This window comes from Chrysochloris asiatica, unplaced genomic scaffold (assembly GCF_000296735.1).
Source record: "Chrysochloris asiatica unplaced genomic scaffold, ChrAsi1.0 scaffold00002, whole genome shotgun sequence".
NCBI classification, from domain to species: Eukaryota; Metazoa; Chordata; class Mammalia; order Afrosoricida; family Chrysochloridae; genus Chrysochloris; species Chrysochloris asiatica.
The window spans coordinates 55,300,170-55,315,618 of record NW_006408520.1 but is presented as its reverse complement, the minus strand read 5'-3'; positions in this window follow the sequence as shown (position 1 = coordinate 55,315,618).

Below are 15,449 nucleotides of genomic sequence, written 5' to 3'. Positions count from 1 at the left end.
TGAAGAGAAATAAAGTAGGGGTGATCAGAGTTCCAGAACAGGAAGAGTCAAAGAAAAGCACAGAAAAGATAGTAAAAAAGCTGCTGGAAAATGGGCTGAGTTCAACCACATTCCATAGACTCCCATTGACCTGGAGATGAGAGAGAGAAGAGGAAGGACTGGCTGGTCCAAAGTGTGTGAGACCTGGGGACACCTGAGCCCATGGATAAGGACATAGCCACAGAGGGCTAGAGCTGAGAGTAAAGAACCCAGCTGATATGACATAAAGGGAGATGCACAAAAACACCCAAACTAGTAGACAGTACCCATTTGACCTAGCCTCGATGGCTTGATAATTAGAATTCAAGTAGAGGAAATAAAAAATATTAAAAAATTGATAAAGTAAACAATGGTAAATTGCTACAATTTGATGAACTTGACCTATACTCATGGATATAGTAGTTCAAAATACCATCAGAGAGGGAAGGAGACTTCACACCAAGTATCAAAGCTATCCCCTCTGTATACAAGGTACATAGGGACAGGTAACTTAGACATTGGCTACCTAAAATGAGGGGAAAATAAAGGCATGAAGTGACTGGCTTACAAGTTTTTAAGAAGTTTAGTTTAAGAGTGTGTGGGGGAAGATAGAGTCCCTACTGAATAGATTTCATCTTGTCTAGATAGGCCTGTTGAAAAGAGATGGCAATAAGATTCTTATGATTCAATAGTGAATAATTGTTATCATGACTAATTGTGACTGTCACAATTGTAAAGGTAGAATTTTTGTAACAAAAATGGGGTAATAGTTAATCTTAAATTCCAGGAACAGAGGACTCTAGGACCATGAATGGAGAAAAGCACAAGTGGAATGTGGGATCCTATCCAGAGAAGCAGCAGCACCAGAGATGGAGGCAAAGATGGGGACATGGACAGAGGGAGCAGCTGAGGACTCTAGATTCATGGAAAGAGAGGGATTAAGATCTGGTAGCCAGGAGGCAGGCCTACAGAATGTGCCCTTTGGTGGTTTAAATTATTGTTTTAAAAAAAGAACTAAAATGAATAGAAAAGAATGCTGTTGACTAATGGTACATGAAAGGAATTATAATCATTGTAATGAAACAAAGTATATGATTTATTGAATGTAAAACTGATGATTTGCCCTGTGATCTCCTAACAAGTCACAATAAAAACTTAAAAAAAAAAAAAAAGAAGAAGAAGAAGATAAGCATTCACTGAATAAACTCCAAGCAGGATAGAGCCCTAAAAGAAAATCATAATCATACTCTCCAAAATCAAAGATAAAGAAAGATCCTGAAGCAGTTTGGGAAAACCAAAATTTTGCCTACAAATGATTTCTCAGCAGAAACCATGCAGGCAAGAAGTCATTGGGAAGTCATATACAAACTCTGAAAAACACAACAAAATAAACACTATCAAGTAAGAATAATATACCACAGCAAAACTTTTCCTCAAATATGACAGTGAAATTAGAATATTACAGGAATTTATAAAAACCAAGGCAACTTTACAAAAAAAAAAAAAAAATAATAATAATAATAGAGGGAGTCCTTTGGATAGAGAACCAACAACAGCAGACAACTGGAGATTAAAATACAAGGTAACACCAGTTAGAATTCAATCCAGATGTAGAAGCTTTCAGAGTAAAACAAAACTACAAGACTGAAGATATGGAATCAGAGGTATCAATATATACTGCAGACAACTATAGAGCAGAAAGAGGGAAAAGTATAGTTACAGACTACCAAGTGGTGAGGAAATCAAGTAGATTTCAAGATAAAATAGACTGCTTTAAAATAGGGAAGAAATTAATATATTATAGGGTAACTTAAAAGAAATTTAAAATACCTCCGTGTCAAATAAAGAAAAGGAAAATCTGTCAAGATTTTGTAAAATTATAAGTATGAAGAAATGGACAAGAAAAATCACAGAAAAATATATTCAGCACAGGAAACAGGAAAGTATATAAAAAAAAGAAACCCACAGCACCACAAAACACACACAGCAAAATAATTGAATCTATTCAGATATATCAACATTAAACTGAATGTCAATGGATTAAATGCACTAGTCAATAGACACAGAGAAGATGAATGGATAATAAAACAGGATCCTTCAACATGCTGCTTACAAAAGACTTTCTCTACATACAAATATAAACATAAATAAAAAATTAAGTGATGGAAAAAACATACCATGCTAATGACAATCAAAATGACCAGGAGTAGCAATATTAATTTCTGATAAAATAGACTTTAAGGGTAAAACCACAAACTGCCCCTGGCCTTGTTTGGCCTGATGATATGGTTTTCCCACTGTCTCTTTCCACAAATCTGGTCAATTTGATTTCTGTGTATTCCAACTGGAGAGATCTGTGTGTATAATCATCTCTTATGCTGTCTAGAGAAGGTATTTGAAATGAACAAATAATTAGTTATGCAGAATTCTATCATACAATCTCAAGCATCATTTCTATCACCAAGGGCATATTTTCCAACTACTGATTCTTCCTCTTTGCTCCCAACCTTTGAGTTTGAATCACCAGTAATGATCAATACATTTTGTTTGCATGTTTGATCAATTTCAGGTTGAATAAGTGGTAGAATTCTTCTATTTCATCCTCACTGTCTTTAGTGGTTGGTGAGCAAATTTGAATATTAGTGGTATTAACTGGACATCCCTATAGGCACATGAATATTACCCTATCACGTACAGCGTTGTACCTCATGACTTATCTTGATATGTTCTTTTTGATGATGAATGCAACACCATTCCTCCTTAATTTGTCATTTCTACCATAGTAAACCATGTGATTGTCATATTCATGGTCAATATCAGTCCATTTCAGCTAACTAATGTCTAAGATATTGATGTTTATGCATTCCACTTCATTTTTGACAATTTACAATTTTCCTAGATTCATACTTTATACATTCCATGTTCAATTATTAATGGGTGTTTACAGATGTTTCTCTTACTTTTGAGTTGTTCCCCATCAGCAAATGAAGGTCCCATGAACTTTACTCCCATGGGCTTTTACTCCATTCACATCATCATGGTCAACTCTACTTTGTGGAGGTAGCTCTTTCCCAGTTGCATTTTGTTTGCCTTCCAATCTGAGGGGCTCATTTTCTGGCATGATAGCTGAAATTATTTTTCTTGTATTCATAAGGTTTTCATTGATTAAACATTCAGAAATACTTTGTCTCTCCTTCTTCCTAGTCTGTCTTTGTCTGGAAGCTCATCTGAAACCTGTCTACCATGGATGACACTGCTGGTATTTAAAATACCAGTGGCATAGCTTCCAGAATCACAGCAACTCACAAGTCACTACTGTACAACAAACTGATGACTGAAGTTGAAGAAAATGAAAACAAGTCCATGAGAGCCAAAATATGGCCTTGAATATATCCTACCTGAATTTGGAGATCTTCTGAAGAACAGATTTAGTACATTAAACACTAAAGACTGAAGACCAGAAGAGTTGTGGGATGACATCAAGAACATCATACAAGAACAAACAAGATGGCGGATAGGGTAGAAGTGCAGTGAAGAGCTTGGTCAGCAACAACACAATACTGGACCAAGCAGGCTCAGAAGCAAGAAATCCAGTGCTTTCTAATCCAAGGTGCTCAGCTGCTCCCTGAGCAGCCATATTGGACAAGACCGAATGGTGGAAGGATCAGAGCAAACACAGATGCCTATGGAGATAATGATGTAGACATCCTTTTTTTTTTTTTTTTTTCATATCTGTTCATTGGTCTCTCACTGTCTCTGCACCTCCATTATGGTGACTAGAGGGGGTACCTGAGCAAATGGACACCCCACCCCCACCCCTGGATGGTTCTATTATGCAAGTACACAGATTTCCTTAAAATTTCAAAGGATAGTTTCCACTTAAAACCAAACGGCAATGCAAAATGGCCACAGCCAGCCCTGAACTAGGAAAAAGGCCAAAATGGGGGTTGTGGAGTGGGAAAGGCAGACTAAAAAGGAAACAGGCTGAAAATTAAATACTGAGTTACATCATAATGACCAACAGCGGCATCCTGAAATTTCTCAGGAAGAAGAGTGAAAAAAAGGGAAGCCCATTTTCTTATCATATATACTTGGAGGCAATTAGAAAGCATAAAAATACTAAAATACATACCCATCTAAGTATTAAAGCCACAGCTAACTACTGAATATGCCCCCAAACCAGAAACAGATGATCATATCAGCATATGTCCAGAAATTAGATAAAATGACTGAGACAAATGATTTGGAGGTAGACCTACACTCCATACTGGAAGTTGGGGGGCAGGCTTTGGAAATACCTGAGAAGGAATTAAATGATTATAAAATGTATCAAAGCACTTTACAATGGAGTTGGAAAAATAAAGAAGTCAGGAAAGTGCTAGAGGAACAATCAGATAACATAGATATAGCATTGTAAACAATTCAAAACCGACAGAAAGAGGTCCAAATATTTAATAAGAGAATATCAGAAATGGACAATACACTGAAAGGGCAAAGGAGTAGAATGGAAGAGATAGAAGCTAGAACTAGTGAGCTGGAAGATAAATCTCTCAATACTACTAAGATAGAAGAACAAGCAGAAAAAAGGATTTAAAAAATCTGAAACAGGTCTGAGATTCATGTTGGACAGCATGAAGAAGAATAGCTTAAGAATTATTGGCATTCTGGAATAAGAAGAATCACACAAGTCCACAGAGGAGATAGTTGAAGAAATTCTAGAACAAAATTTCCCTAACATCTTGAAAAGTGAAAAGATAAGCATTCAAGAAGCTCAATGAACCCCAGGAAGGAGAGACCCTACAAGAAAATTCACCAAGACATATAATAATCAAGCTCTACAAAATCAAAGATAAGGACAGAATACTGAAAGCAGCTAGGGAAAAGAGAAGTGTAATTTACAAAGGCAAGCAAATCAGATTAATCTCAGATCGTGCAATAGAAACCATGCAAGCAAGGGCATTGGGGAGACATAGGTAAAACCCTGAAAGAAAAACCTGCAAACCAAGAATTCTGTACCCAGCAAAGATATCAATCAATTACAATGGTGTAATCAAAACATTCCATGATAAACAGAAGCTAAGGGGTTTTGCCAAAGCCAGCCATATGATGAAAAATACCCTAAAGTGTGTTCTGTGGAATGGGAACCAACAAAAACAGACAACAACCAGAGACTAATGTACTTGGCAGTATCACCTGGAACTCAATCGACAAATGGAAGAGTTGAGAACAGAATGAAACTATAAGAAGTGGAAATTTCCCACCTCAGAAGACCCCCAATGAGATGGATTAGCCAGGTGGCAATTGATGGCGTCAAGTGTGATAGTGGTAGTGAGGTTGGCCCAGGATCGTACATTGTTTCATTCTGTTGTGCATGCGGTCACTATTAGTCGGTTCCGACTCAATGGCACCTGACAAAAACAACAACAACAATGTTCTTATGTAATGGAAAGGCTCTGTGGGTAAATTGTAACCTTCTTCACTGGGTAAATTGTAACCCCGTTTTAGGTATCCCAATCAGTTATAAACTGAAGATGGACTTAAAAGCTTTGTATGGTGATGTTTCTAGCTATTCTGTTCTCTTTCCTCAAGTGTATATTTTACAGAAATAGGCAAGGGAAACCAAGATTCAAAAGACAGCCAAGCATCTTAACATTATTTCCCCACTTTTACCCATTCAATTCATTCTTCAATCCCTGCACCCCAGAGTCCTGATGTTCCAAGATTGAGCATACATCACTATTTACCTCTGTCCCACTTAGTCCATGAAAACCTGCCTAAATGTTCTATCATCTGCCTTGTTCTTCCATTCCCCTCCCCCTTCATGTGTTTGCCCACCACGCAGCACCAAAACTATCCTGTATCTATTCCTTAACCTGTGCTTCATCTTCCCATCCCTCCCCTCACCCCACCGCCTTCACCCTGGTAACCAACAAATAATTTCTTTTTCCATTTAATGTGGGTACTTTTTCTTAATCTTTTACAATAATGGTCCTATGCAATATTTCTCCTTTTGTGACTGACTGATTTCATTCAGCATAATGTCCTCAGAGTTCAACCATGTTATGTGGTGACTTGCAGCTCCCTTGTTATTCTTCAATGTAGGATTATATTCCAATGTGTGTATGTACCACAGTTTGTTTATCCATTCTTCCATTGGTGGGCACTTAGGGTGTCTCCATTTTTATGCTATTTTAAACAGTGCTGCTATGAACATTGGTGTGCATAGATCTACTCTTGTTGTGGCTCTTATTTCTTGTGGATAAATACCAAGTAGAGGAATTGCTGGATCATAAGGTATTTCTATTTCTAACATTCTGAGGAAGTGCGATGTTGTTTTCCAGAGTGGTTGGACCATTTTGCAATCCCACCAGCAATGTAGGAGAGTCACAGTCTCTTCACATCCTACCCAACAGTTATTGTCATCTACTTTTTTGATCTTTGCTGTTATTGCTGGTGTGAGATGATATCTCATTGTTGTTTTGATTTGCATCTCTTTAATGGCTAGTAATCGTGAACATTTCTTCATGTGTTTGTTGGCTGCCCGGATCTCCTCCTTGGTGAAGTGTCTTTTCATGTCCTGTGCCCATTTCTAATTGGGTTGTTTGTATTTTTTTTGTAGAGGTGTTGTAATTTCCTATATATTTTAGAAATGAGTCCCTTGTCTGATGCTTTGTTACAAAGATTTTTCCTCATTAAGTGGGTGTTCCCTTTTGCCTCTTTTGATGCACAATAGTTTTTAATTTTTAGTATGTCCCATTCAACTATTTTGTCTTCTTTTGTTTGTGCAATTTTCACAATCGTTGATAGTCTGTGTGCACCCTGTATTAGAGCCTTCAAATTTGTTCCTGTTTTTTCATTGATGGCCTTTGTAATTCTGGGATTCACATTTAGGTCTTTAATCCATGCTGAGTTGGATTTTGTATGTGGCAAGAAGTAAAGGTCTTGTTTCAGTCTTTTGAATATTGCTTTCCAGTTCTGTCAGCACCATCTGTTGAAGAGATCATCTCCTCCCCATTCAATATACTTAGGTACTTTGTTGAAAATCAATTCGCTGTATGTGGATGGGCTAATTTCTGTATTCTTAACTCTGTCCCATTGATCTATGCAACTTTCATTGTACCAGCACCAAGCTGTTTTGACCAGTGTAGTCGTATAGTACTTTTTGAAATCAGGGAGTGAGAGACTTCCAACTAGATTCTTCTTTTTAAGCAGTGCTTTGCTTATTCTAGGTCTTTTTCGCATCTATATAAAGTTTGTAATTGTTTTTTCCATCTCTTTGAATAATGTCGTTGGAATCATGTTTGGGATTGCATTATATGTGTAGATTGCCTTGGGCTGTACTGACATTTTCACAACTTAAATCTTCCTATCCAAGAGCATGGTATATTCTTCCATTTTTTAAAGTCTCTTGGTTTCTTGTAGTGTTTTACAGTTTTCTTTGTATAGGTCTTTGTTTCTCTGGTTACATTTATTCCTAGATATTTCATCCTTTAGGTGGCTATTGTAAATAGCATTGCTTTCCTAATGTCCTTTTCAGTGCTTTCATTATCAGTATAGAGGAATTCAGTGGATTTTTGTATTTTGATATTGTACCCTGCTACTTTGCTGAACCTTCCATTAAGAGAGATAGTAACATTTTACTGAATCTTTGGGGTTTTCTATGTATAGGATCATATTATCTGCAAATAGAGAAAGTTTTACTACCTCTGTCAATTTGGATGCCTTTACTTTCCCTATCTTGCCATATAGCTCTGACTAAGCCTTCCTTGTCTGGTTCCTGTTCACAAGAGGAAAGCTTTCAGTTTCTCTCCTTTGCAAAGTAATGTTGGCTATTGGTTTTGTATATATGCTCTTAATTATGTTGAGGAATATTCCTCCAATTCCTACTTTGTTGAGTGTTTTTATCCGGAATGGATGTTGAATTTTGTCAAATGACTTTTCTGCGTCAATTGATATGATCATGTGTTTTTTTTTTTCCTTTTTCTTATTTATATGGTGGATTACATTGATTGTTTTTCTAATGTTGAACCATCCTTGCATCCCTGATATGAATCCCACTTGGTAAGGTTGTATTATTTTTTTGGTGTGCTATTGGATTCTGTTGGCTAGGATTTTGTTGAGAATTTTTGCATCGATATTCATGAGGGATATTGGTCTATAATTTCTTTTTTAATGATGTCCTTCTCTGGTTTTGTTATGAGGGTCAGGCTTGCTTCATAAAATGTATTAGGAAGTTTTTCATCCTCTTCTATATGCTGGAATAATTTGAGTAGCATTGGTGACAGCTGGTAGAACTCACCAGTGAAGCCACCTAGACCTTGACATTTTTTGTTGGGAGTTTTTTGATGACCTTTGTAGTATTTTGATGTTTGTAAATTTGTGAGGCTTGCTTTGTGACCTAACACATGGTCAATTTAGGGGAATGTTCCATGTGCACTGAAAAAGAATGTGAATTGTGCTGTTGTTGGGTTGAATGTTCTGTACATATCCATGAGGTCAAGTTGGTTGATTGTGCTATTTAGTTCCTCTGTATTTTTGTCGAGTTTCTTTCTGGTTGTTCTAACCTTTTTGAGAATTGCATATTAAAATCTCCCACTATAATTGTAGATTTTTCTATTTTTTTTTTTTCAATTCTAGTAGGGTTTGCTTTATATATTTTGGTGCTCATTCACTGGTAGATATTTTTTACGATTATGCCATATTACTCAATTTACCCTTTAATCATGAGATAGTATCCTTCTTTATCTCTTATGCTGTTTTTTGCCTTAAAGTTTATTTTATCAGAGATTAGTATTGCCACACCTGCTTGTTTTTTATTACAACTAGCTTGGTATATTTTTTCTCATCCTTTAACTACTTTTTGTCTCTTTTTCTCTTTGTGTGTAAGGTGTGTCTCTTGCAGGCAGCATATTGAAGCATCTGCTTTTCTTATCCATTCAGCCACTCCCTGTCTCTTAACTGGTGGATTTAATCCAGTGACATTCAGTGTAATTATCAATAGGTATGATTAATTTCTGTCATTATGCTAATTTTTTGTGGTGCTGTTTGTTCCTTTGCATTGCATGCTGAGTACATGTTTTTTGTGCTATTTCTTGTCAGTTTATTCTTAGTTTTAATAGTTTCTTGTTTTACTTGAATCTTCATTTTCATGGTAAGTTGTGAAGTATTAACTTTCTTTGAGGTTATCCTATAGTCTACTAACTTTTCTCTCCATTTTAGACAGTCTATTGTATCCTGAAATCTATCTGACATCTTCACCACCTGGATCTCTGTTTCTATATTTTCCCTTCTTTGACATTATTATTTTGATCATTGATTGACCTCACAGGTGCTCTGAATTCATTGTTGTAATTTTGTTCTATTCTAAACTCTGTTGCCTTCAGTATGAATTGCATTTTAATGCAAAGAAAACAAAAATCCTCACCACTGGGCCAATAAACAACATTCTTATCAATGGAGAAAAGATTGAAGTTGTCAAGGACTTCATTCTTCTTGGATCAACTATCAACACTCATGGAAGCAGCAGTCAAGAGATCAGACGATGTATTGCATTAGGCAAATCTGCCACACAAGACCTTTTTCAAGTGTTGAAGAGCCAAGATGTCAGCTTGAGGACTAAGGTGTGCCTGACTCAGGCCATGGTATTTTCAATAACCTCATATGCATGTGAAAGCTGGAAGTGAATAAGGAAGACCGTAGAAGAATTGATGCCTTTGAGTTATGGTGTTGGAGGAAAATATTGAAAATGCCACGGGCTGCCAAAAGAACCAATAGATACATTTTGGAAGAAGTTCAGCCAAAGTGCACCTTGTAGGCCAAGATGGCCAAACTTTGTTTCTCATACTTTGGACATATTTTTAGGAGTGATGAGTCGCTGGAGAAGGATATCATGTTTGATAAGGTGAAGGTTCAGAGAAAAAGAGAAAGACCCCCAATGAGATGGCTTCGTCAAGTGGCATCATCGATGGCAACAGTAGTGAGGTTGGCACAGGATCAGGCACTATTTCGTTCTGCTGTGCATAAGGTCACTATGAGTTGGTACCGACTCGATGGCACCTATCAACAACAACAGCAAACTCTGCTGTCTGTCAAATGAGTTCCAGGTCGTGTTGCCACATCTGTCAATCTCTAGTTGTTGTCTGTTCTCATTGATTCTCATTCCAAATAACTCCCTTTAGGATGTTTTGAAGTGCTGGATTGGCTTTGAAATAGTCTCTTACTTCTGTTTATCCTGAATTGTTCTGATGCACCATCGTATTTGATTGACAGTTTTGCTGGGTAGATGATCCTTGTTTGACAATTTTTTTCTTTTAGGGTTTTATATATGTCTCGCTATTGCCTTTTTGCCTGCCTGGTTTCTGCTGAGTGGTCAGAGCTTAATCGGATTTGTTTGCCTTTGTAAGTAACACATCTCTTTTCCTTGGCTGCTTTTAGGATTTCTCCTTGTCTTTGATTTTGAAGAGCATGATTATGATATGTCTTGGTGATTTTCTATTGGGATCTATCCTTCCTGAAGTCCGTTGAGCTTATTGAATGCTTATCTTCTCATACTTAAAGATGTTAGGACAATTTTATTCCAGCAGCTCCTCAAGTATCTCCAGTGTGGACTTCTGGGATTCTTCCTGTTCTGGAATGCCAATAGTTCTTAAGTTATTACTTTTCATGTTATCCAGTATGAATTTTAGACTCTCTTCAGATTTTTTTTTATCTTTTCTTCTGCTTGCTCTTCTTTTTTAGTAGTATTGAGATATTTGTCTTCTAGTTTGCTGGTTATGGCTTCCATATCTTCTGTTCTACTCCTCTGTTCTTTCAGTGTATTATCCATTTCTGGTATTTCATTATTAATAATCTGGACCTCTTTTTGCAGGTTTTGAATTGTTTCCAATGCTGTATCTATATTGTTTTACTGTTTCTGTAACAGCAACATCAAATTACAAGACATATTTGTTTTTCTTCTGGTAGTCTATGGTACTTTCCAATTTCTTCTCCAGCATCATAATTAAAGTGAAATGGTTCTTCTACAGTCTTCCTTATTCATTGTCCCACTTTCACTTGCATATAAGGTGACTGAAAATACTAGGAGTTGGATCAGGCATTTTCCTTTCCAACAACTTCATAGTTGTCTCTGTTTATCATAATGTTATTTCTTGATCCAGTTTTGAGGATTTTTGTTTTCTTTACATTGAGGTGAAATCCAAACCGAAAGCTGTAGTCTTTGATCTTCATCAGTAAGTATTTCAAGTCCCCTTAGTTTCTAACAAGCAAAGCTGTGTCATCTGCATAACTCAGGTTGCTAAAGAGTCATCCTCCAATCATGATGCTAAATTCTTTTTCATATGATCCAGCTCTTAGAGTTATTTGCTCAGCATATAGATTGAATAAATATGGCGAAAGGATACATCCCTGGTGCATACCTTTCCCTATTTTAAACCATTCAGTATCCCCTTGTCCTGCTCCAGTGACTGCCTTTTTAGTCTATGTACAGTTTGCTCATGAGCACAATTAAAGGTGTGTTCTAGGATTCCCATTCTGTGTAATGTTATTCATAGGTTGTTATGATTCGCACAGTGAAGTGCACTTGTATAGTCAATAAAGCACAGGTAAACATCTTTCTGATATTTTGTCCTTTTAGCCAAGATCAGTATAAAATCAGCAGTGGTGTCCCTCATTTTATTTTCTCTTGTAAATCTGGCTTGAATTTCTGGTAGCTTCTTGTCAATACTGAAAATCTTCATCAAAATTTTACTTCATGTGATATTAATAATGTTTTTTGATGATTTCTGCATTGCATTAGACCAGTTTTCTTTGGAATATGCATAAATATGGATCTCTTTGAACTGGTTAGCCAGGTAGTTGCCTACCACATTTATTGACATAGATGAGTGAGCACCACCATTGCTGCAACAGTTTGTTGAAATAGTTCAATTTGTATTCGGTCATTTCCTGGAGCCTTGATTTTTGCCAGTGACTTCCCTACATCTTGAACTTCTTACAGTAACATTAGTTCTTGTTCATACACTATCTTTTGAAATGACTGAACATTATCTAATGCTTTGTGGTACAGTGACTATATTCCATACATTTAATTTTGGTGCTTTCAACATCATTCAATGGAATTCCAGTGTGGTGCTGTGGGTTAATGCACTGGACTGCAAAGTCACTTTGAACCACAAGGCTGGGGGATCAAGCTCACCACTTGGTCCTCAAAAACCCTATGCAGGGTTTTTATGGGTCAGTACCAACTCAATGGCAGTTAACAGCAACAACAACAGCATGCCATTCAGTATTGCAACTTGAGGCTTGAATTTTATTTTTCATCAGTTCTTTCAGCTTGAGAAATTATGAGTGGGTTCGTCCATTTTGTTTTTCTACCTCCAGGTCTTTGCACATTTCCTTATAATGCTTGACTTTTTCTTCTTGAGCTTCCCTTTGAAATTTTCTGTTCTACTCTTTTATTTCATTTTTTGTTTGTTTGTTTTACAGGTGCTTTGCCTTCTCTGTGCTCAATAGCAAGTGTCAGAGTCCTTTCTTACATCCAATTTGATCTTTGATTTTTCTCTTATTTAATTCTTTTTAATGACTTATTGGTTTCTTTAGATGTGATATTCTGTTTGTCATCTAAAACTCCTCTGATTTCTTGTTATTAATGTCCAATGTATCAAATCTATTCTTGAGAAGGTCTATAAATTAGAGTGAGATATATTCAAGGTCATCTTTTGGCTCTTGAGGGCTTTTAACTTTTTTCAGCTTCACTCTTAACTTGCATATGAACAATTGATGGTCTGTTCCACAAAATAAGTTCCTGGCCCTGTTTTCTCTGATGATTTTGAGCGTCTTCATCTTCTTCTTTCCATATATGTAGTAAAATCTGGCTTCTGTATTATTCTATCTTATGCAATCCATGTGCATCGTCACCATTTTTATTATTGAGAAAAGGTATTTAGAAGAAATAAATCATTGGTCCTGAAAATTCTGTCATGCAATCTCCAACATTGTTTCTCTCTCCAAGACCATATTTTTCAATTACCAATCCTTACTTTCTGTTTCCAACTTTTACATCCCAATGTCCAGCAATTATTAATGCATCTTGATAGCATGCTTTAACAATTTCACATTAAAGATATTGGTAGAATGCTTCATTTTCACCATTTTTGGCTGTGGTGATAGATGTGAAAATCCAAATAACAATGGTATTAATTGGTTATTCTTGTAGATATATGGATGTTATCCTATCACAGGCAGCTCTGTACTTAAGATAGATCTTGAAATGCTCTTTTTGGCAATGAATGTGATGCCATTCCTCTACAAGTTTTGGACTAAGGAAGGCATCATACACTATATAATTGTTAGATTTAAAATAGCCAACACCAATCCACTTCAGCTCACTAATGCCTAGGATATCAATTTTAATCCATTCTATTTTGTTTTTGATGGCTTTCAGTTTTCTGAGATTCATATTTCTTACATTCCGTGTCCTGATTATTAATGGATATGTATAGCTGTTTCCTCCATTTTGAGTTATGCCACATCAGCAAAGGAAGGTCTCAAAAGCTTTGCTCGATTCACATCATCATTAAGGTCAAATCTACATTGAGGAGGAAATTCTTTCCAAGTCATACACTGAGTGCCTTTTAATCTGAGGCGCTCAACTTCCATCACTGTATCAGACAATGCTCTGCTGACTTTCATCAGGTTTTCGGTTTCTAACCTTTCAGATGTGGTCTGCCTCTTCTTGTTTCTAGTTTGTCTTAGTTTAGAAGCACCACTGAAACCTGGCCACCCTGGATAACCTGGCTGGTATTTAAAATACCTGTGGCACAGCTTCCAGCATCACAGCAGTACACAAGCCACCATAGGATAAATTGACAGAGAAGTGGTGGTGAATCACTTGTTGTTAAGTGCTGTTGAGTCAGTTCCAAACCATAGTAACCCTGTATAGGGTCTCAAAGGATTGACTGGTGATCTTGAAGCAACAACCTTGTAATTTGAATCAGCATTTGCAGTCCAGCACATTAACCCACAATGACACATCCACCAGACATCTTTAAAGTGCTATAGAACAAGGATGTAACTTGAGGACTAGATGCACCTGAACTAAGTCATGGTATTTTCAATAGCTTCCTATACATGTGAAAGCCAAACAATGAATAAGGAAGACTAAAGAATTGATGCATTTGAATTAAAATGGTTTTTGAAAGAATATTGAATGTGCCATAGACTGCCAGAAGAATAAACAATTCTGTCTTGAAAAAAGTACACCCAGAATATTCCTTAGAAACAAGGATGGTGAGAGTTTATCCATGTGCTTTGGACATGTTATCATGAGAGACTGGTTATTGGAAAAGGACATCATGTTGAGTAAAGGGAATCATTTGAAAAAGTGGAAGAATCCCAACTAGATGGATCAATACAGTGGCTACAATAATGGCCTCAAACATCATGATTGTGAGGAGAAATTGGACTGGGTACTGTTTATTTCTGTTGTGCATAGAGTCACTATGAGTCAGAACTGATTCCACGGCACCTAGCAGCAACAACAAATTAGGACAAATAGAACTGCTTATTTGGGTTTTTGACACTGTGTTTCTGAGGCTGTAAATCTTTATGCGAGCAGAAAGTTTCATCTTTCTCTTGCAAAGTGATTGGTAGATTCTAACTGCTGACTTTGTTGTTATCAGCAAAGCTCATAATCCACTATGCTACCAAGTATCCTTTACAATAATTGTGTTGTTAAGTGCCATTGAATTGTATCTGACCCTTAGTGACTCTGTATAGGGTTCCTAGGAGCAACTGATGTGTTTGAACCACCAACCTTGCAATACAAACTGACTTTGCAGTCCAATCCATATCCTACAGTATATACCAGGACTCAATTAATAATAGAAGATCCACTACTATAGATTAGGAACCAAACAACTAGATAGAATGAAATAAAGATAAAGATCTAAATAGGACAATCAATCAAATTGACCTCACAGATGTATACAGAACACAGTACCTCAAAACACTACAATATAGTTTCTTTTCCAGTGCAGATGAAACTTTTTCCAGAATAGAACCCAAAGTAAGTGTGAATAAATGTAGAATCATCAAAATACTATGAAACATTGTCTCAGATCACAAGAGTAAAAAATTGTTGTTAAGTGCTGTTGAGTCGATTCTGACTCATAGCGGCCATGGATAAGGTTTCTGAGGAGTGACTGGTGAGTTTGAACCCTTGACCTTGTGGTTCAAACAGATCTTACAGGTTAGTGCATTCTATTCTTCAAATCAAAAGGTCAATCTGGAAAAAAAGAATAAATACAGGATAAGAATATATAGTTGACATCTGTCCCTTTTATTATATGAAATATTTTAACAAAAGGACCTTAATTATTTGAAATGAAACTTATTAATATATACTTAAAAACACACACATATATATATATATA